Raw genomic sequence first — 21,553 nt, forward strand, 5'->3', positions numbered from 1 at the left:
GCTCCGGCTTTGTTCTCTTTCCTCTTTAAAATCAGGGCAGAGTCCGTAAGGGAGAAGCAGATTGTGTAGAAGAATGAGGAGGAGTTCCACTCCATCCTTCTGTCATTGGATGGACTGGATGATTCAAGGGATTAGCAGCGATGGGGGTTTCATATGTAGGGTACTAGCTCACATACGGCAGAGGCTACAGCAGACGGATCGTTAGAATTGGGCAGCAGTTGTTAAGGAGCAGGTGTGTCTCTTCCTAAAGGGGAGGAATGATGCTAATGAACATATGCAGAATAATGTGAAATGGTTCTTTAAAAACTAATAAAAGCAAAACTTGTGAAGAAAAAGCTCAGGGTAGCTCATGTCTTCTGTCCCCAAAAATCACATGGGCAGGAGTCTGAACAGCTCTGTTAGTAACGCTGCCAGTAGCTTTCCTAGAGTAATGGCAATGGGTTGTAGTCCTAGAGGCTGAGTTCAGAAGCCGTCACTATCCTTGGTTAGAGCTATGATGTGGAAAATTTTGCTAGGCCATGTGGCTAGAAGTGTCCTGTGTGTAGAATTGCTGTACAATCCGTATTTTGCTGTATTTTGCATCCTGTACAAATTGCCAAATCAGTAGTGAAGTTAAATGGACTGAGCGGGCATTTTAAAATGGAGCTTTACTGTCTTCAGGCTGAATCGTGTCTTCTTGATGTTTGGTAGTGCACTGTAGCCATTAAGACTTGCTCTTTTTGCGTCTTACTGCACCAAAAAGGGTTTGCACTGCATGTCGTGCCTGAGTAGTGAAACACGTGTGCCTTTGCGGACCAGCAGAAGCCAGTATAGGCCACCTTCAGTCAATCAAGAGCTGTGGCAGTTCATGTGACAGAAATGGTGGATATAAACTTACCCTTCCTCTATGCTTTTACACTATCAAAGCAGCAGGTGTTCTCTCTTGTAAGCAGAAACTTTTACATGTTATCACGTTCTCCAGTTTGCAGTAGCGTTATGTCAGCAGCTGAAAGCAGCTTTGACATAAGCATATGGAGAGGGGAAAAACCCCCAAGCAACTAATTTTGGGAGGAAAAAAATCAACCAGGAGAGTGACTGTTTTGAATTAACTTCATTTATGGTTTTTGTGTTGTTTTTTTTTCTAAGGTCCAAGTCTCCCTATAGTGCTTCATTTTACTCTAGAAGTTCGTGTACCCACTCCAAGTCAAGATCAGGTTCTTCCCGCTCTGGCTCCTACTCTCGATCATTTAGGCGTTCCCCTTCTCGTTCCTTCTCGCGATCACCACCCTATCCAAGAAGAGGCAAAGGGAAGAGTCGTAACTATCGCTCTAGGTCAAGGTCTCCAGCGTTTCGAGGCCAGTCTCCCACTAAACGGACTATACCTCGAGGGGATGGAGAAAGGCAGTACTTTAAGAGATACCGAGAAGTTCCCCCGTATGATATGAAAGCTTACCATGGCAGATCTGTTGACCTCAGAGGTCGCTTTGAAAAGGAGAGATACAGAGAATGGGAACGGAACTATAGAGAATGGTACGAAAAGTTTTACAAGGGCTTTGCTGCTGGCGCTCAACCTCGACCAGCAGTAAATAGAGAGAGCATTTCTCCAGATAGGTCTGGTCCACCTGGGACCAGACGAGAGAATTTGCCATATGCTCGGGGACGCAGGGAAGACTCTCCTGGTGGGCAAAGCCACAGAAGTCATAATAGAGATGGACGTGACCCTGAAAAACCTTCTGGAAGAGAGCGCCACGGCATGAAAGATCCACCACAATCAAATGAGAAGGACATGGAATATCCGCTGGAAGATGGCAAAGGAAATGAATGTAAAAAACACCAGAAGAGAAGAAAAGGGGATGAGAATAAAGGATTTCCCAATGCTGAGTTTGGGACAAAACTCAAACACAAGAAGAAAAAAATCGAAGAAGAGCAAAGAGAAGGATGACTAAAAAGTGAAATCTGTCACTCCATGGAACGACAGATAATGAAAAAAAGACTGAATTCTTAAGTCATCTGTATCAAATTTTCTTAAAATGTGAACGAATTCAAGTGTTGCAAGTAACGGCATGAAGGCGACTGTGCTGCCCTTGAAATATTGCAGCTGGATCTTTACATTGGAGCTTTATAGAAGTGAACATTTTGTTCAGAATTGTGAGTTGTGACAATGCAACGTGAAAGGTTTTGCTGGGGCATCTTAGTTTTAACCACCGTTCATTACTTTGGGTGGAGTTTCAGGTACTGTGAACATCTTCATGGTTGAGTATGTTTTTTAATTGCCTGCCAGAAGCAGCTGTTACAACCGATTATGAAATATCAGCAGAATGATTTGCAGAATACGCAGAGCCCTGATACGTCACTTTTTGATTACAATAAAATGTTTTCAGTAAACCGTCCAACGTGGTGAGATTTCCAGTGACAGTGGGAGATTAGCCGAGAAAAGACTAGCGACAGAAAAACGCCAGCAGTAAAAGCTTGCTGGTAGCTTACATGTGTGCAAAATAACACAGCAACGCATTTGGTTTTGAAAAGACTGGTAGGACTTTAAATCTTTTGAACGGATGCAACGTGGGGAGGTATTGCTGAGAGGTGCACGTTTTTCACGTGCCAAGTGGACTTGGTTTTATATTGTAAAAGGTAGCATATGGCCCCAAACATACAGCCAGTATTAACAGCTGGGACTGACTGTTTTAAAATACTGTTACGTGTGAAGCTGTCACATTTCAACATTGTTCTAGTTTGTTTAGAAAGCTGTTGTCATTTGCCAGCAAACATTTACACACATGCTTTAAGATGCCCTGTAATCTGTATTTCCTCTCATAACTCTGCTGATCCCCAGGATGCTTGTGTTTTTGAAACAGAACCTTCAGTAGTAGCATTTTCACATGGTGGTGCCATGACACAGACCTAACCCTTCCATTAATAGTGGGGTTCAGCAGATGAGTTTGGCAGAAGAAGAAAGCCCACTAGAAAGTCAGGCTTCTGCTTTAAACTGCTTTGAACAGTGACAATCTAGAAGGCATAAATTTAATTAGCGGGATCTTTTTAAGACAGACGTAATTTAAAAAAAAAAAAAAAAAAAAAAAGAAGTGGCAGTGGTGGGTGTTGCTCCACTGCCAGAAAGCCAGCACGGTAGGAAATACTTCTCGTTGTGCATTAAGGGCATAACATCACGGTAACGGTTGCATTCAGTAGGGAAAGCCCTTGACTGTTTGGCTGTTGGGATTTGCCCCAAAGGAGTTCTGTTTGGAAGTACAATAAATTAAAGCAGCATTTTAGGGCTTCCCATTCGCAGAGACTATTTTGTTCAAAAAGTGTCATAGTTTATAGGTACTGTTACTGGGGTATTTAGGACTATACAGGAATAGTGAATAGTAAATAGTAAATAGTACTAGGGATAATCCATCTTGCTTTGCAGTGGGGGTGACTATCACATTTTAAATATTGGGTTAGAGACTGGGCATCCTCTACTTCTCAGGGTTAAAACAAGAACAAACCAGAATTAGTCCTGGATTTCAGTTCCTGTAGTTTGTGCCTTCTCGTGTCAGGGCGTTCCTGGTGGATTTCAGGTGTTTTCTGCACAAGGCAAAGCAGGCTTTCCAGTTCAGCGACTCAAATTTTGACTTCCCAGAATCAAAAAGCACCGGTCCATCCTAGTTGTTCAGCGTGCTCACCCGGCATTTCCTATGTGTGCTCCAGGGAACTCGTATCACCAAAGCCAACTCCAGATGTGTGAGAATTTCAGGCAGCTCCGACTCTCCCTTTGCATGGTCTGTGCTCGTGATGATGAGGCCACTGAAAACCGAAGACTTCTTTCTCACCAGTCCCTGTGAACATACTTTGGCCTAATGAGAGAGTGAAAATTTAGGACTCGGTGAAATGGGATTCTTATAAGAGTTGGAATGTGTGAAGTATGCCTTATTATCAAGGTTCAGAATACTTAGGAATTGCATGGAAGTAAAATTTTGGACGTTTCTTTATGGAATAGCTCCATAAAACCAGGCCGAATCCCCTATTGTTATATCACCTTGTGCCGAAAAAGCTGTAGTCGAAGCCTGTCAAGCTCAGTTAAACTCTCCTCTCTTTTCAGAGCACTGTAGCAGCATTCCAGGTGATTTTTCAGTCTCCTGTGAATTTAGTTTACTCTGCATGTGGAGTTTCTTATGATTACTTTTTTCCAGGCTTTCTGAGCTGCAGAACACCTGGAATGCAGCTATGCTCCGGCCTGAGTAGTTAATTTTTACTACATGCGTGTTTAGAAGTCTCCCGACCGAATTTCTGAAGTTCTTAGGCAGTGCCGACAGTAGTGTGAAGGGAGGTATGCGAACAGGGCGCTCTGGGTGAGGGTAAATGCTGGAACACGTCTGACTCCAGGCGGTGAAATACAGTTCAGGTGGTGAAACCGCAGTGAAGGAAAGCACGCTTACAGAGAGTTCAGGTGGTGAAACCACAGTGAAGGAAAGCACGCTTACAGAGCAAAATCAGTTTGGACTGTTGGTCAGACATAAGAAACAGATGTTGACTCAGTGACTAAATTTAGTATGTTCCTTCTGGAACAATACTGCTTGGTCATCTGCTAGAGGTTAAGTGTGGTCCGTTCCATGGAAATGATCACAGATCCCACGGTCTGTCTTCAGAAAACCCTTGGACCAAGATACCTCATCTCCCCTCTTCAGGTGAGGCGGAACGGGTCTGAGCGGTTTGAACACACCGACACGTGGCAACTCTTCAGCTGGAAAAGCTCAGGCAGAGACGTAGGTGGTTGGAAAATCTAAGTGGAAATGACCAAACAGAAAGCTCCCCCAAAGTGGGTGACAGACTCGGCGGTTATCATCCACAGCTCTGAAAAAAAGAACTGTGTGAAGAAGACAAAGGCATAAGGCACAGGATAATGTCGTGCATGGCTAGAGGTAAAATCAAGAAACCTAGGACACGAAATGAATTTTAGTTAGAGCCCCTAATAACTGTTTTGCATTTTAAAAGTAAAGGCCAGGAAGGAAAAGCTTATATCTATTGCCTAACGAGAGAGAAGAAATAACGGTTGGAACAGTAGCGGCAAATACATTTTTCCTTAGTCTTCACCAGAAAAGGTTGATTGTAACCAGCTTCAGGGAAATTTAGGTCAGTAAAATACCAGGATCATGGGCCAGAGAAAAGAGTATGTTAAACAATGTTTCGGATAAAACAACTGCTTGGGTAGTCAGGGTACGAGCCAAAGGGCCTTTTACAAGCCGAGGGATGGCGTTACACCTCTGCCGACTGAAGAGTAAACCTTGTACCTACCTTCAGAGGGGAAAAGAGCTGGATTGTGTTTACATATTTGTTGTAATATCACTCCAAATTTGGCCGACTATTTTATAGTGTATAAACACACAGGAGATAAGAGGAGGAGGAACAGTCATGCTCAAACTGAAGAACAAGAGTCAGACCTGGGCCTGTCTCTACAAACTCTGGCTGTGAGAGCACGGTGTGGAAACCTGAGCGCTGCCGCAGATGAGAACAACGTGTGTTTACACGTTTGTTGGAGTCCTCTGCACAAGAAGGCCATGGACCTCTTGGAACGGGTCCAGAGGAGGGCCATGAAGATGCTCAGAGGGCTGGAGCCCCTCTGCTGTGAGGACCGGCGGAGAGAGCCGGGGTTGTTCTGCCTGGAGAAGAGAAGGCGCCAGGAGATCTTAGAGCTGCCTTCCAGTCCCTAAAGGGGGCCTACAGGAAAGGTGGGGAGGGACCCTTGATCACGGAGTGGAGCCATAGGACGACAAGAGCCATCAGTGAACAGAGCATCCTGTTTCTCCTTATCAGAGAGTTCGTTATATGGTGGGGCTTCCTCAGCACGAGACACCACCTCCTCTGGTGGCATTCCAGAGTCTTTGCCTTCAGGCCAGTTTGTCATCACTTCTACAATTCTTGGACAATTTGGGTTTCCTATTCCAGCTCACTGCGTGATTAAGGCACCCCACTTACTCCAGGTAGCATCGGGAGCATGATGAGTAGAAGGAACTTTGCCTTTGAACATCCAGCCCAGCACTGGCCATGGGGGCACCAGGAGGAGCTGTGCTCGGGTACCAATTACCTCTGAAGCAGCTCCAACTCCTTCACATGCTGCCAGAATTTCTTTCTCAGCTGGAGTATAGTTGGCCTTGGAGCCTTTGTATCCTCAACCTCAGAATCCTAGGGGTCGACCTCAAGTCTCCCCTGGTGCCTTCTGCCAGAGGCTCCAGGTAGGTCCATTGTCCCCGGCTGCAGTGGAGAGCACATTTTTAATGTCCCGTCCTGTTCCGACTGCTCTAAGAGCTGCTGCATGCAGAGTCTCTTGTTTAATTTGCTTAAAGGCCTGTCGTGGCTCAGGACCCCGCCTAAAATCCTTTTTCTTTCCAGTCCCTTCATAGAGAGGTTTCACAATCTGCTTATAACCTGGAATGTGCATGCTACAGAAACCCACAACACCTGCAACGGCTTGTGTTTCCTTTTTGTTAGGAGGTGGCGACATAGCTGTTCTTTTGTTAATCACATCCATTGGGGTCTGGCCACGAGCATCTTGCCACTTGAGTCCCAAGAACTGGATGTCTCCTGCAGGTCCCTTGACCTTACCTCTTTTCATGGCAAAACCCACTTTCAGAAGGGTCTTGGTTATTTTCTGACCCTTCTTGAAACCTTCTTCTGCTGCATTACCCCACACAATCATATCATCAACGTATTGCATGTGTCCTGGAGCCCCAGCCTTCTCCAGTGCAGTCTGGACCAGCCCATGGCAAATAGCAGGGCTGTCTTTCCACCCCTGGGGCAGTCCATACTGGATGCTCTGCAGGCGAAAGCAAACTGTGGCCTGCACCCTGCTGCTGAAGGAAGAGAGAAAAATGCATTAGCAGGGTCAATTGGAGCATACCATTTGGCTGCCTTTGACTCCAGTTGATGTTGCACTTCTAGCAGGTCTGGCACAGCAGCAGTCAGTGGTGGTGTGGCTTCCTTTGGGCCATGGTAATCTACTGTTAATCTCCCGTCTCCATCAGACTTCCACACTGGCCATATTGGGCTGTTAAAGGGTGAGCGAGTCTTGCTGAGCACTCCTTGGGTCTCCATCTGACGAACCAGGTTCTGGATGGGAATCAGGGAGTCTCGGTCGGTGCAGTACTGTCGTCAATGATCTGTGGCAGTAGCAATTGGCACCTGCTGTTCTTTAACCTTCAGCAGTCCCACCACAGAAGGGTCAGCGGAAAGGCCAGGTAAGGCAGACAGCTGTGTATTGTCCTCAGTCTCTCCAGCTGCTGTACCAAAAGCCCACCAATACCCTTTCAGGCCTTTGAAATACCCTCTCTTGAGGCAGCCTATGCCAAGGATGCACGGAGCAACAGGGCCAGTCACAACGGGATGCGGCTCCCCTTTATTCCCTGTTAGGCTCACTTCAGCCTCCAGTGCAGTCAGTTCTCGAGACCCGCCTGTCCCACCAGAAATAGTGACAGATTTTGCCCCTTTATGATTCGAAGGCAACTGGGTACACTGCGCGCTGCGCTATTAGCAGAGGAGTTCCTATGCGGACCGGAGAACCGCTTACCAAGGAGTGGAGCAGCCACCCTCCTGGAAGAATTCTCTCTTTGCTCTGCTTTGCCTTGCAACTCAAGCTTTCGTGCTCGTGGTACCGGGGTAGATTTTCTACCCCATTTACTCCTGTGCTCTCCATAGTCGCAGCGGCAAAGCCACAGGAAATCCCAGAGCGGGTCCTGTTTCTCTTGAATGGGTTTCGTGGGAGGGTGTTATTTCTGAATGGCCGAGAGTGGGACGGTTCAGAGGAAGAGTGGGATTCTTTCTCCAGCCTGGACAGTTAAAAAAACAGTTTGTAATTTTTCTTAGCTGTTACCTCGTTTTGCTTGGCTGTTGTCTTGGTCGTTTCCTCGATTTTCTCAGTCATTTTTTCCACACCTGCAACAGGAAGGGGACAAGAGGGACTGCCTTCATATTGTCGTACCCTGCTAGCCACTTCATTTACATTTGGTGCATAAGGAAAAAAGGTAGAAAAACTGGCAGGGTCCTCCTCAGCCAGGGGCCATAGACGCAGCCCCAAGCCATTGATGCAGCCCCAAGCCATTGATGCCTCGCCTTTTCCACAGAGCGTGGGAGCTGGGAGGGAACACCCCATTGGTCAGTTTGGGTCACCTGACCTGCCCAGGCCTTCCCGCAGCTGCCAGCCCTGCCCAGGGGAAACACGCCAGTCACTGCCCCTGCTGGCCCCAGCAGGCAGTGTGGGCAAGAGGCTCTCCCTGAGCAGAGAGCTGGCTCTGCTGCGCCCCAGCCCGGGGCTGGTGGTTGCTTGCGTGCAGTCCTGAGGCACAGCTCCCTGTTGGAGTGGCCTCCCCAGCCCATCTGCCGGCTCCCCGGGCACATGAGGGTGCAGCCCAGCAGGGCCCGGCAGGGACTTGGGCATCTGCACTTTGCTGAAGTGTTGCCTGAGCTCCTCCTCTGCCCGCTGAGCCCAGCAGATCCTCTCGCCCCAGGGGAAGCTCTTCTCTGCTCGGGCCTTTTCCCCGGGTGTGTGGGGCCTGGCACGTCTGGAGGCTGGTCTGGCTGGGACCCTCATGGCCCAGGGGGACTGGCAGAACCTAGAGCAGCCTCAAGTGCTGGCACAGGCGAGTGAAGGCCAGGAGGGTTGTAAAAGGGTGCCAAACACGTCCTGACCCGTGAGCGTCTCATGAGCTTAACGATCAGAATTCTTCCCAGCAGCTCGTGCGCGGCTCTGTTCTGCAGCTGTGCTGAAAAGAGCCCGGAGGGCCCCGGGATGCGCTAGTTCTTGCAGTGGTTGCGCGGCACCGAGGGCTGTTCTGCTCCTCAGACTGCAAGCCAGCGAGTGTGCTGGGGGTGCCCAAGAGGCTGGGAGGGGACAGAGCGGGGACATCTGAGGCCAACCGCCCAAAGGCATATCCCACACCCTACCACAGCGTGCTCAGCAATGAAACTGGGTGGGGGTGGGGAGCAAAGGTTGGCGGGGTCTGCCCTTGCTCGGGGCCTGGCTGGGCATCGCTGGCTTGCTGGTCGGCAATGGCTTTCTTTTGCATCCCTTGTTTTCCTTGGGCTTTCTTTTCCGCTCTCCTTGTTTCTAAGCCACCACTTTTCTCCCTTTCCCCCTTCCGATGCTCCCCCTGCACCCCACTGCGCAGGAGCGAGGGAGCGGCTGTGTGGTGCTGAGCTGCCGGCCAGGCTTCAGCCACACCAGCCTGTGAGCAAAACTGTGCCCTCCCGAGGGGGAGAGGGCTCCCCCTTCCTCCTCCATCACGCCGCGGGCATCCCCTCTATCCCACTGGCACGCACCAGAGCCTCAGCATTTGGCCCACGTTCCTCCTCGTCAAACCTGGAAATGGCCACTCAAAGGATTTTGCTGTGTCTAACGAGAAAAGATCACCTTTAACACTGGAGTGCCATTTCCCTGCGCTTCCTTGCTTCAGCTGCTTAGAAGGGCATCCTCCATCCCACTTGTGTCTGGACAGCAGAAATTTGGTTGCCAAAAATGTTTGCTCAGAAAAGGAGCTGCTGCCTGCAGAGAAATCAATGTGACCGATGGAAAAGAGGAGACGTCTGCACCCTCAAAGAGGAGGTTGGCCCTGCGGCCCCCTGCCTTCGCCAGCGGCCATTTCCCTCTCCTGCTCTTCTGCACCAAAAGGGATCCGACTCCGGGCACCCAGCAGTGACTTGGTTTACTGAAAGTTTAAAGCAATAAATGAGCCTTGGATGTATCTGAATATGAACATCTCTGAATCCTTTCTGAAAGGAGACCTGCTGCCAATTGTGACACGTTTGTAAATGAGAAAAGAACTGGTGTGCGAAAGCAATCCACCTTCCCCATGTACCAGCGTTCTTAATATATGTAGTATTAGTGACACTTCAGAGTTTCAAATGGGAAAGCAACCCTTGCAGCTCCAAGGCAAGGGATGAACGTGCAATTTTTCATTTCTTGATCATTTACCAGATTGCCGCCCTTGCTGATTTTCTACTGCAACATTTCTTTTCAAATCATTGTACGCGCCACTGTTCCTGGTTACATCAAAAGAAACCTGCACCATTTTAACACATATGCTGGCCTGTCTCGTCCGAAAAGAAGTTGAATTTTACCCTGTTGGGGAAAATTGGAAACACGAGGATTGGAACCCCTCCCAAACTCCACCAAGGGCACCCAATGCCCTCCAAAGCCTCCCTTGAACCATCTAATGGCCCCCAAGAGCCTCCTAAGTCCCACCCACAGGACCCAAAAAACCCTCAATATCCCCCCAGGAACCCCAAATACCCATGGGAACCCCACCAAGTTGCATAGACCTGTACATGTCTTCATATGTGGTCCTATCTGCTAGAATTGTGTCTTTTCTAGAGACTGCCAGTGGAGTTGCGTTTTTTCTTGTTGTATGGGGTTGAAAATGCATATACTACATGGGCAGACGATTAGGATTCTGTTGCAGTTCATGTATTTATAACAAAACTTCCAGTCCTGCTGTATTCGTGGCATTTTTACTGGCATTAGTGGAAGGAGGCGGTTGGTATTTTCAGGGTCCATTCAGCTTTCTGGCTGGCTTTGCAAAACTGACATAAGCATGTGCACTGAGGAGATGTGGGCCTTGAACCTGGTAGCGTTGCTGCTTCAAACCGCTAGCTCTTGAGAGAGCTGCTGTTAAACACAAGTGTTTTTCAGGTACCAAGCTTCCAAGGTGAGGCTGGCAAGCATTTTTCTTTTCTAGCTACGGTAGATGCTCATGGCAATAATGCCTTACAGTGAGCAATATACGCTGCTACTTGTTTTGAAAGCTTGCTTTCTCTGTCTATTTTCCAGTTTCCCAAATGCCTCTTTCCCCCTCTTTGCTTTCTTTTAAAAGCTTGGAGTCTTTTAGAGACGGTGCCTAGAGCTGTGTACATCTTTTATTTCCTCTCCTGTGTTGAAGTCCACAGAGCCCAGGGACCCTACGGCTCTGCCCCACGGCAACATGGACCGTGGGGACCCAGACCTCGGCCCCACAGAGGGGCTGTGGAGGGGCTCACGGCCGGTCCCGGTCCCCCCCCACGTCTGTGATGTCATTATGGGGCACGTTCTAGATCCACCGGACAGGCAGGGGTTCTACTATGATGTTGGAGGGAGGGCAAGGACCAAGTGCTGTGAGCACCCCAGAGAGAAGCATCTCCCACTGCCCCAGGCTTCGAGGTGGGCGATAGCTTGGCTTGCACCGCATACTCCTCCTCACCCAGGGAGAGGAAGATGAGTGCAGTGGCTTGCCCCGCCTTCCATGGGCTTTGCCCAGAAGGGAAGCTGGGCGATGGGATCATCAGCGTGGACGGCATTGAATTCATTGCTTACAAGATGATCCTCTCCAGCTGCAGTCCGTACTTCAGGTGAGTGCTTGAAGGAGGAGGGGATGGGGCCAAACAGTATTTCCTGCTCTGTGCCACACTGTGCCTTCGTGTATCTCCAGCGCTTCCCTCGGCCCTCAAACTTTCCTCCAGCAGTTCCCCCTAGTCCTGGTACCTCCTCAGACACCAACATTCATCCACAAGCTGGGATCGAACAGCAGCGCTGGAAGTGGTGTCTGGCAAAGCCCCAGATACGGTGCAGGGCTGGGAGCGTGGCCAGCCTGGCTGGCCTGGTTTGCCTTCCCCACACACCGTTACTCTCTGGTGTTCTTGTTGAAGCAAGGTGCCCACTTGCCCTGTGGCTCCTTATTAAAACAACCGGCTAGTAAAAGATTCCTTCATAAAACTCCCCGGCCTCCCAGCATGGCTACTGCTAGTGCCCAAATTGGTGGGCGGGGAAGGAGGCACAGGGGATAATGGGGTCAGGGTGTCACACAGCAAGGCCGCTTTCTTCCCCAGCGCTGCTTTGTTTTTTTTCAGGGCTTTGCTCTCCAGCAACTGGAGCAATGCCGAGAGGAAGGTCTATAAAATCCCCGGCACTTCCTCTGAAATGATGAGGCTCCTTATGGAATATGCCTACACCGGGACAGTGCGGGTCACGGATGACAACGTTGAAAGTTTGCTCATCGCAGCAGACCAGTTCAATGTCCTGGACATCGTCAGACTGTGCTGCGAGTTCTTAAAATCCCAGCTGTGCTTGGAAAATTGTGTCGGCATCTGGAGATTCACAGGCTACTACTACTGTCCTGACGTGCGAGAAGCAGCCCATGAGTTCATCCTGCATCACTTTGAGGAGGTGAGCAGGGTGTCCACAGAGTTTGTGGCGCTCTCCTTCAATGACCTGGAACGCCTGCTGGAGAAGGATGAGCTCCCTGTGAAAGAAGAGTCCGTGTTCGAGGCCGTTCTGAAATGGGTTGCTCATGACCTGCAGAACAGGAGGCAGCACGTTGTAGCCTTGCTGGGCAAGGAAGGGTGGAAGTGTGGACAGAGGGATTTTTTTTCTCTAAATAAACTCAGCGTTACTGACAGTTAAGACTTTGCTTAAAAATTTTGAACTCATACGTGCGCAGTGGTATGAATTTGTAGTCCATGTTCCCTGTACTTACACGTCCCTCATGCAAATCTGCAAGTGCCATTTCTATCAGTTTCACAGGAACTAGATTTTCATCAGTGTCCCAGAAGGTCTTATTGACCAGCTCTTTGAAGAGCTGGAAGTTTGCTTTCCTGAAATTCAGGGTCCTGACTTTACTCTTCCCCACATGCCCAGACCCCTCGGGACTGTGCACTCCACCAGCGCCTGACCACCGCAGCCCAGGCTGCCTCCAATCTTGATGTCACCCATTAGCTCATTTGCGTTGGTGCCCTTCAGGTCCAGTATGGCCGCTCCTCTGGTGGGGCTGTCTATTACCTGGCTCAAGAAGTTATCTTCAAGGCACTCGGTTCTGGCAGTCTCCTGGATTGCCTACAGCTCGCCATGCTGCTTTTGCAGCAGCTGTCGGGGAAGTGGCTCAATATCTGTGATCAATTAATAAGCTTTATTGTCCTCAGTTGTTTCAACTTGATGAATCTTTTTCCTCTAGAACACCAATTCATCCCCGCTTTTTGCGGGCGCTTGATTTTCCATCTCTAAATGCCTTTTGTATGGGTGGCACGGTTATTTTAGAAATTCTGAACTTTGGAAGTCCACTTGCACACCTACCCTGACAGTGGTGTCTGTGGATGCCGTAATGCATCATGGTGTGTTCCTTTATGACTAAAAGTTACCACAGGGTAAGGCAAGGTAGCCTTGCGTTAAGTTGCCATGGCAGAGCTTAACAACCCATCTTACAGAGTTTTAGTAGCAAGAAAAGAAACTGTCTGGAGCTTGATGGTACCCCAAAACCTCCCTGCCTCCCTCCCTCCCTGCGGGCGTGCTGCCTGCTCCCTGCCCAGGCTCTGCAGGCAGGGCAGAGGCCATTCCCAGCACGGCATGGCCATGCTGGGGAACCTCTCCTGCCCGCCAACGGCACACGGCACCACCGCTCACCCAAAAGTGGCAACGCAGGAGCCAGTGGGCCAGGCGAAGATGAGGGCGGTGCTGTCCTCATTGCTGCCAAGTCTTTTTCTGCAGTGGTTTAAAACAGTTTACCTTGGGTTAAAAGCAATGTAAAGGGTAACAAGGGACGATGTCCACTGCTGCCATGTGCCCAGCCCTGAGAGCTGAACCCCAGCTAGACCGCTCTGGCCAGCCCAGACAAAGCGTTCCTCCCAGACGTCCTGGTATTTTTTAGCCATCTCTTCTCAGAGAGTTTGTCTTCAGTGCATCAGGCTGGTTTACCCCTGGAGAGCTGCAACCGTCTGCAAGCAAGTTTGTCATTAGAGAATTTGCTGTAGGTAAAATAAAGGGGAAGGATGCCTGGAGAAAAGCAGAGATGCCCTCACTGGAGAGCTGACTTTCACTGTGGAAAGGTCATCCATTCCCTCTAATGGTCATGCCTCAGTTACCTGACTGTGTTAGTTTGAGTTTAGGTGGTTGTTAAAGATGGGATTATGAGACGTAAATGTATGCATGCATGCTGTTCCAACCACTTTTCCTTGACACTGTGACTTGATATTGCAGGCATCATGAGATGGTTTGCGCTCTAATGGGTAGAGAGCTCCGTTAACAAAAATACAGTTAATACACAGCCTTCATGTTAGCCTTTTTCGGCTCATTTATGATTGTCTTTAGGCCATTTGATTCTCTGAAAAAGATTCCAAAATATCCATTGCCTTTTCAGCTGACGCAGGAACCTTCTATATATCAGGTCTCTAAGAAGGAAGAACGACGCCAAGGTAATTATTTCATTCTATAGTTACCCAGCCATACCAAGCCTGTCTCTGTAAATTTCAGCAGCCATCGGCTGAAGGGTCAGTACTGAAGGGACATAAACCATTAAGGCCAGTAATCTGCCCCTTCAGAAAGGACAGGTGAGCAGCACTTGTGGTGCTAAAGGGTTGGGCTACGGTTTACGACTCAGAAGTTTTAGCTGTTTCATGATGGGCTTACTGTAGGTTTTCTGTATGTTATTTAAGACTGGTGGTCAAAAAAATAAGAGCATGTGTGGTCTCTAGAGAGCGAAAATCACAGCAATTACACGAGCGGGCCGCGCCGGGAGCAGAGGCTACGGCCCCTGACACAACATGGCCGCCGGGAGCCCTGTGCCGGGACTACAGCTCCCAGCGTGCCCCGGGGCACCCCTTCCTGCCCTCTGACCCCCGCAGGAACCAGAGCCGCCTCCCCGGGGCTGCCCCGGCCCAAGGGCCTGGTGGAGCCGGGAGGAGGAGGAGGGCAGAGAGGGAGAGAGCAGCAGAGAGGGGTGGGAAGGGCCAGAGGGACAACGGGGAGAGCAGGGGGGAGCTGGGCAGGGAGCGGAGGGAGGAGAAATGCTGATGAGGGGCAGGGGGAGAGCGGGAAAGAGATGGAGGGCAGGGGCCAGGGTCAGGACGAGGAGGCGGAGAAGGAGAGAAGAGCGACGGCCTCCAGGGCTGAGGTGGGGGAAGAGCAAAAGGGGACGGGGAGTGGGATGGAGGCCCAGAAGGGAGAGGGAAGGCCCAGGCAGACAGGCAGGAAAGGGGACAGGCTGCAGGACAGCAAGGAAGATGAGGCCAGGCAGGTGGACAGAGCGATAGAAAAGAGAGAAGGGCAGGGAGCGGGGGAGAGAGATGTAGAGAAAGACAAAAATAGCAAAGAGAAGACCAGGCTGTATGGCAGGGAGGGAGGGATGAAAAACATAAGATCAGGGAGCCGGCCAGAGAAAGACAGAGAAAGGAAAAAATAGTGATGGGCTAGAGACAGGGCGGGAGGAATTAAAAGATGGGGGCAGGGAGCCAGGCAGAGAGCGATGAGGAGGGACCACAAATAGCAACTACGGGCAACTGACTCCATTTCTTGAGCACCCCCCAGCAGCGGCATTACCAGGCGCCTCAAGGAATGCGCTGCCTGCAAAAGCCCTTCCCTGGGCTCAGTCCTCCTGCCTGATATTGGTGATGAACGTCGCCCTGCAGAGTGGCCGGGACTGTGGGGAAAAAGCCCAGCTCGGGGCGGGGGGGGAATCGGCCAGCTGGTTTTTTGTCTGTTTGCTTGTTGGTTTTGCGTTTGTTTGCTTGTTGGTTTTGCTTTTTAAAATAATACCATTTAAGCTCTAAATACAACCTGTAAGGAGAAAGGACCCAGGCGTACTAGGTTGGGCACATTTAGAGCCCAAAGCCGTCCAACAGCCACACAAACCACCGCTGGCTCCCGCTGCGCACACTGCACCGCCTGCTCGCAGGTACAGGCAGCCGCCCTGGGTCTTGAGCGCTCCTCCGGAGCGGCACCGCCAGGCAGCTCAAAAAATCCCACTGCCTGCAAAAACTAGAGCACAGCTTAATTCTGGGCAATTTTCCCTCTTTTCAAGCCTGCTGGTTAAAGAGTCATCTGTTGAGGCACGGCTCAGGACCACGCCAGGGCCAATGGCGCTGCTTTCTGCACCCCGTGGCGGGGATGGGCAGAAGGAGATGTTCCTAGATCAGATCGTGGGACGAGGTACATGCGCAGGGTGTCAGGGTCCAGGGTTTCCCAGTGCCTCCGTGAGAGATCTTGCTGCCAGCAAGCACCTCACCATAACGCCGAGGCCGTATCCACCCCCTGGAGCTGGGTACAGCTGCCCTGAGGGGTCTCACAGGGAGGACAGGGTCATCTGACATCTGACAAAGAAATGATGAGCTGAAGCCCGGTGGCCATGGCTGGCCAGTTCAAAGTCTCCGAGGGCCTCAACCTTTCTCCCCGGGAGTGTTTAACCCAGGTTTTACTGTTATGTACAGGATCCGGGTGTGTTGGCCCTGGCTTCCTGGGGTTATGTTATTTTTATGTTATCTTGTGTTCCGCATGGTCTTTTTTTGTGGAGAGTCCTCTTTTTCAGCTTGTTTACCATTTTAAGGTTTAGATGGGGGTCTTTGTTTTGTGTACAATGTTGTATCTGTTTGGGGTTTTTTTGCTGTTTTGGTGGATTGTATTGTGTTTTCTATCTTGAAACCATCATTTCTGGTCCAATATGTCTCCTGCAGGTGGGGCAGTGCCACTTCTAGTGCAGTCCGACTCGTTTCTGACTTCTAGCCCATAAGTAATGACTGCCAGAGGACTATGTGTACTTCTAAATTTCCACGGACTTCCAAATTCAGGGTCATTTCTCCTGCCTTGAGGAAGAGCCATGGGAAGATGCCAGCCACATGGAAGGACCAGGCTTTCTGGGTTTTGCTTTTGAGTTAGAAACCTGCAAAGAGGCTGCTGTCGTTAAGTTTAGTGACATTTTGTAACTCAACTGGGTATTGTGTGACTTGAAACATTGCTGGCAAATCATAGAGTCATAGAATGGGTAGAGTCAGAAGGGACTTTAAAGATCATCTAGTCCCAACCTCCCTGCTATGGGCAGGGACACCTCCCACTAGACCAGGCTGCTCAAAGCCCTGTCCAGCCTGGCCTTGAACAATTCCAGGGATGGGGCATCCACAAGTTCTCTGGGCAGCCTGTGCCAGCGGCACACCGCCCTCGGCAAAAAGAATGTCTTCTTAATATCTTATCTAAATCTACCCTCTTTCAGTTTAAAACCGTTCCCCTCGTCCTGTTGCTCCACTCCCTGACCAAGAGTCCCTCTCCACCTTTTCTGTAGGCCCCCTTTAGGTAGTACTGGAAGGCCGCTATAAGGTCTCCCCAGAGCCTTCTCTTCTCCAGGCTGAACAACCCCAAGTCTCTCAGCCTGTCCTCACAGCAGAGGGGCTTGAGCCCTCTGGTCATTTTTGTGGTCTCCTCTGCACTCACTCCAACAGTTCCATGTCCTTTGCATGTTTGGGGCCCCAGAGCTGGAGGCAGTACTTCAGGTGGGTTCTCACGAGGGCAGAGTAGAGGGACAGAATCATGTCACTCGACCTGCTGGCCATGCTTCTTTTGATGCAGCCGAGGATATGGTTGGCTTTCTGGGCTGCAAGTGCACATTGCCAGCTCACGTTGAGCTTCTCACCCACCAACACCCCCAAGTCCTTCTCCTCAGGGCTGCTCTCAAACCATTCTCCTCCCAGTCTGTATTTTTGCTTGGGATTGCCTCAGCCCATGTGTAGGGCCTTGAACTTGGCCCAATTGAACTTCTCCAGCCTGTCCGGGTCCCTCTGGATGGCTCCAGCGTGTCGACCGTGCCACACAGCTTGGTGTCGTCGGCAAACTTGCTGAGGGTGAATTCAATCCCAACATCCATGTCACCAACAAAGATGTTAAATAGAACACCATTCATCACTGCTCACCACTTGGTCATCAAGCTGTTGGCCAAACCTCTCTGAGTGCAGCCATCCGTCCAATTCCTTAGCCACCGAGTGGTCCATCTGTCAAAGCCATGTCTCTCCAATTTAGAGACAAGGATGTCATGTGGGACAGTGTCAGATACCTTTCCCGAGTCCAGTCAGATGATGTCAGCTGCTCTTCCCTTATCCACCAACACTGTAACCCCGTTGTAGAAGGCCACCAAATTTGTCAGGCACCGTGTGCCCTTAGTGAAGCCATGTTGGCTGTCGCTGATCACAGAATCACAGAATCACAGAATGGTTCGAGTTGGAAGGGACCCTAAAGATCATCTAGTTCCAACCCCCCTGCCATGGGCAGGGACACGTCCCACTAGACCAGGCTGCCCAAAGTCTCACCCAGCCTTGAACACTTCCAGGGATGGGGCATCGACAGCTTCCCTGGGCAACCTCTTCCAGTGCCTCGCCACCCTTACAGTAAAGAATTTCTTCCTGATATCCAATCTAAATCGACCCTCTTTCTGTTTGAAACCGTTGCCCCATGTCCTATCATTGCACTCCCTATATTCCATGTGCCTCAGCAGAGTTTCCAGGAAGATCTGCTGCGTGATCCTGCCGGGCACCGAGGTGAGACTGCCCAGCCTGTCTGTGGAGGAAAACCAATTGCCTTTAGGCATAGGAACAAATCTATGGAAGGTTCCAGGCGTAAGACTCCCCTTTTCATCTGTACGGCCCTAAGAGCTCTATTGGCATTTCCAGTGCCCAGCCCCTGGAGAGCGTGTGAGCTTGTGAATAGGTTTGCTCTCCAGGCATAGCCAGGGATCTCCTTTCAGACTAGTGACAAACCCGTCTTGGTGGAAGGCTGGTATCCTTCCCTTCCTCAGTGAAATTTCAAAAGTAACATAGATGCCCGTCCCTGTACCGATGAGACTTCACCGGGACAGGTTCCCAGGAGAGTGTTTCTGGCAGAGGATGGGCTTTTAGTGCATATCCAACAGTGGGGCTTTTTTCCTCTGCTGCTGTGGTTTGGACTGTGGCGATGGGCGAGTTGTGGAATGAATACGTATAATCCACCACAGGCTTACGGGCAAGGCTACCATATTAAAACCTGGGCTTCCAAACGACCATTAACAGGAAAAATAGACACCAAGAGCAAAATTAATGATGTCTTTTATACAGAGGACAGCACTGAAATCAAAAGGATTTCCTGACTCCGGAAACCCAAAAGGCATTTAAAGATGTAAAGCAAGCAGTCGTGGAAGCTCCCTCCTTAGCCCTGCCAGACCACAAGAAGGCTTTTATATTTATATGAACAGAAAGGAATAGCCAGTTGGGCCAGAAGCGCCTGCAAGCCATAGCATATTACTCAACAGAACTCGACCTGGTCATTCAAGGCACGAACTCCTGCGCTAGGGCTGTTGCAGCGGCAGCTTTGGTGGTTGAGAAAGCAAGAAAGGTTGTCCTGGGGCACCTCCTAACGCTGATGGTTCATTCCTGACTTCTTAGTCCTCCTCTCCAGACAGAGTTCACGCCGCTGTGGGTGTGCCACGGTTGGGAAGTACACTGGCTTGTGGCCATAAACCGGGTGGTCATTGGCCCCTTTGTCTGACCTTTCGGTAGCTGCCCCAAGGAACACTCAGCCCCCCTGAGATGTCCCCTGCCTTCGCTGGCCCTGCGGTGCGGGCAGCCGGGCGCCACACTGCAGAGCCGGCTGCATCTCCCCCAGGCTGTCTTGGCTCGTCTGGCTGCCTGGAGGAGGGGATAGTGGGGGTGGCAGCCTGGGGGTGACAGGAGGGACCCTGCCGACCTGGGGGGTGACAGGACAGTGGCCGGTGACAAGCCAGGGGACACCAGGGACACCAGCAGCCAGGGGCAGTGACAGCCCTTTTGTCACAATGCGCTGGGTCCCCTGAGGCATGGGGGTGGGGCGGTGGGCCGTTGCCCAGTGGCCATAGTGACTGGCCAGGCCTAGCAACACTGTGTGGGAGAGAGGGAGCAGGGACAGAGCTCGGCTCAGCCCGCACCGCTTTCCTCGGCCCCTCGGCGGGCCCTTCCCTGCGCTGCCACCAGCCCAACCCAGCACAGAGGCCGCCACACTTGGTACCGCTGTGGACGCCGTGGCCCCTGGACCACCTGGCCACAACCATGTCGTGCATCCACTACAAGTTCGCTGCCAAGCTGGCGTATGACAGGGTCATCTTCAGCGGCCTGAACATCTGCCTGCGGGACCTCAAGCGCCAGATCATGGCCCGCGAGAAGCTGAAGGCGGCCACCAGCGACTTGCAGATCAGCAATGCCCAGACTGGAGCAGGTGCGTGGGGCGCAGCGCGGGGCCTCGGGGACCCCCCGTGGTGGTCGCGGCCTGCGGGAGCCATGCTGGGCTCTCTGCGGGTCGCCCCAGGTGGCCCGAGTCCAGCCGGGGCCCGTGTCGTGGGCGTGGGGAGCAGCAGGAGGGATGCGGGGCGGGGATGAAGCGGGGCGGGAAGCCATGATGAGATTCGGCCGCCATCGGGAGCTGTGACTTGTGCTGGGGGCCTCGCAGAGTAGGTAGAGGTACATTTTGGGAGTCCCGGATTTTTCTCGTAGTGTTGACTAAAACTGTGAAGAGCTTTTGAAAAAGGTTTAATTTGCTTGAAGGGCTTTGCTGCAGAAGGGTCTCTGAATTTGCCTTCAGTTGCTAATGAACTTCTAGCCTGACGAATGCCAGCAGGCTGAATGGCTGCCTGGCTGATGTCCCTTCTGTAACGGCTGGGTCTGTGTAAAGCAGAGCATTAAACCCAGAACGTTCGACGGCAATAAACTGTGATGGGCCCAGTTGTTGTCACCGGGAGAAAAAATGTTTTGAAATAGGCCAAACACGGAGATCCTGTTATGGCAGTTGAGAAACCGAAAGGAAAGTTTTAGGTGAAACATTGATGCTCATAAATATATTAGCCCCTGAAGTATTACTGTAATATACGTCATAGCATTTTTACAAAGTGTGTTTCTTTGTTTCCATGCGTAATCACAACTCAGTGAAGAAGTATGTGCTTCTTGAAAAGTCCTCTTAGTATGTTGAGACGATAACAGCGCGCTGTTACATATAGGATTTTGCATTTATAGCTGCAAAAGGATCCTCTGGAGTGCTGTGTAATTACAAATTAATATGCGTTCTTACAAATTGGCTGATTTTTTTTCTGTGTTTATGTTGTTCCAGAGTACACAGATGACAACGCCCTGATTGCTAAGAACTCGTCGGTAATTGTGAGAAGAATCCCTGTTGGAGGAGTTAAAGCTGCCGGCAAAACATCTGCCATGTGAGTGTCCATAAAGCGTTGAATTCTTGGCTAGGGGTTTCAACGTGTGAACTTTTTTAATGGCTATTAGTTTACGGAGGCATTCTGCTTGTATCTCTCTCGTTAAAGCTGCAGTAAATGTTTGTCGTCGTGGGGCAGATGTTACCGTATCTGTCCCGAAGTAGGCTGACATTTTTAGGCCTGCTGGGAGATGGGGTTCCAACTCCATCAACGGTAACTTTTAAGAGGATTCTCCTGGGTTTGTCCTTGGGGTTGGCTCTTCTGAGACCCAAGTTGTAGATCCTGTTTCCTCTCTGTGGAGAGCTCCCTTATTATATGCGTTTGCTTTTATTGCTTTTATAGGAACGACAGATAGCCATTGTAGTGTAAACTCATAATTTGTTTCCATCTCAGAGGAGATGCCTTCAGGCACTCCCTAGTAATTCTGGACACGGCAGCCTTGTGCTTATAAACGTGGCCTTGCTTTGGGGGTGAATGTATGTATTGAAATATGTGTGCTTAGTGCTACCTTGTCAATGCATCCTCCGCTTCTGGCTGGATGGCACCCTCCCCGGGTATTGTCATGCTGCCCCAAAATGAGAGGGTAGATGCTGCTGGCATCAAAGATCAAACAAACA

Source organism: Chroicocephalus ridibundus, chromosome 4 (genome assembly GCF_963924245.1).
Source record: "Chroicocephalus ridibundus chromosome 4, bChrRid1.1, whole genome shotgun sequence".
Lineage (NCBI taxonomy): Eukaryota > Metazoa > Chordata > Aves > Charadriiformes > Laridae > Chroicocephalus > Chroicocephalus ridibundus.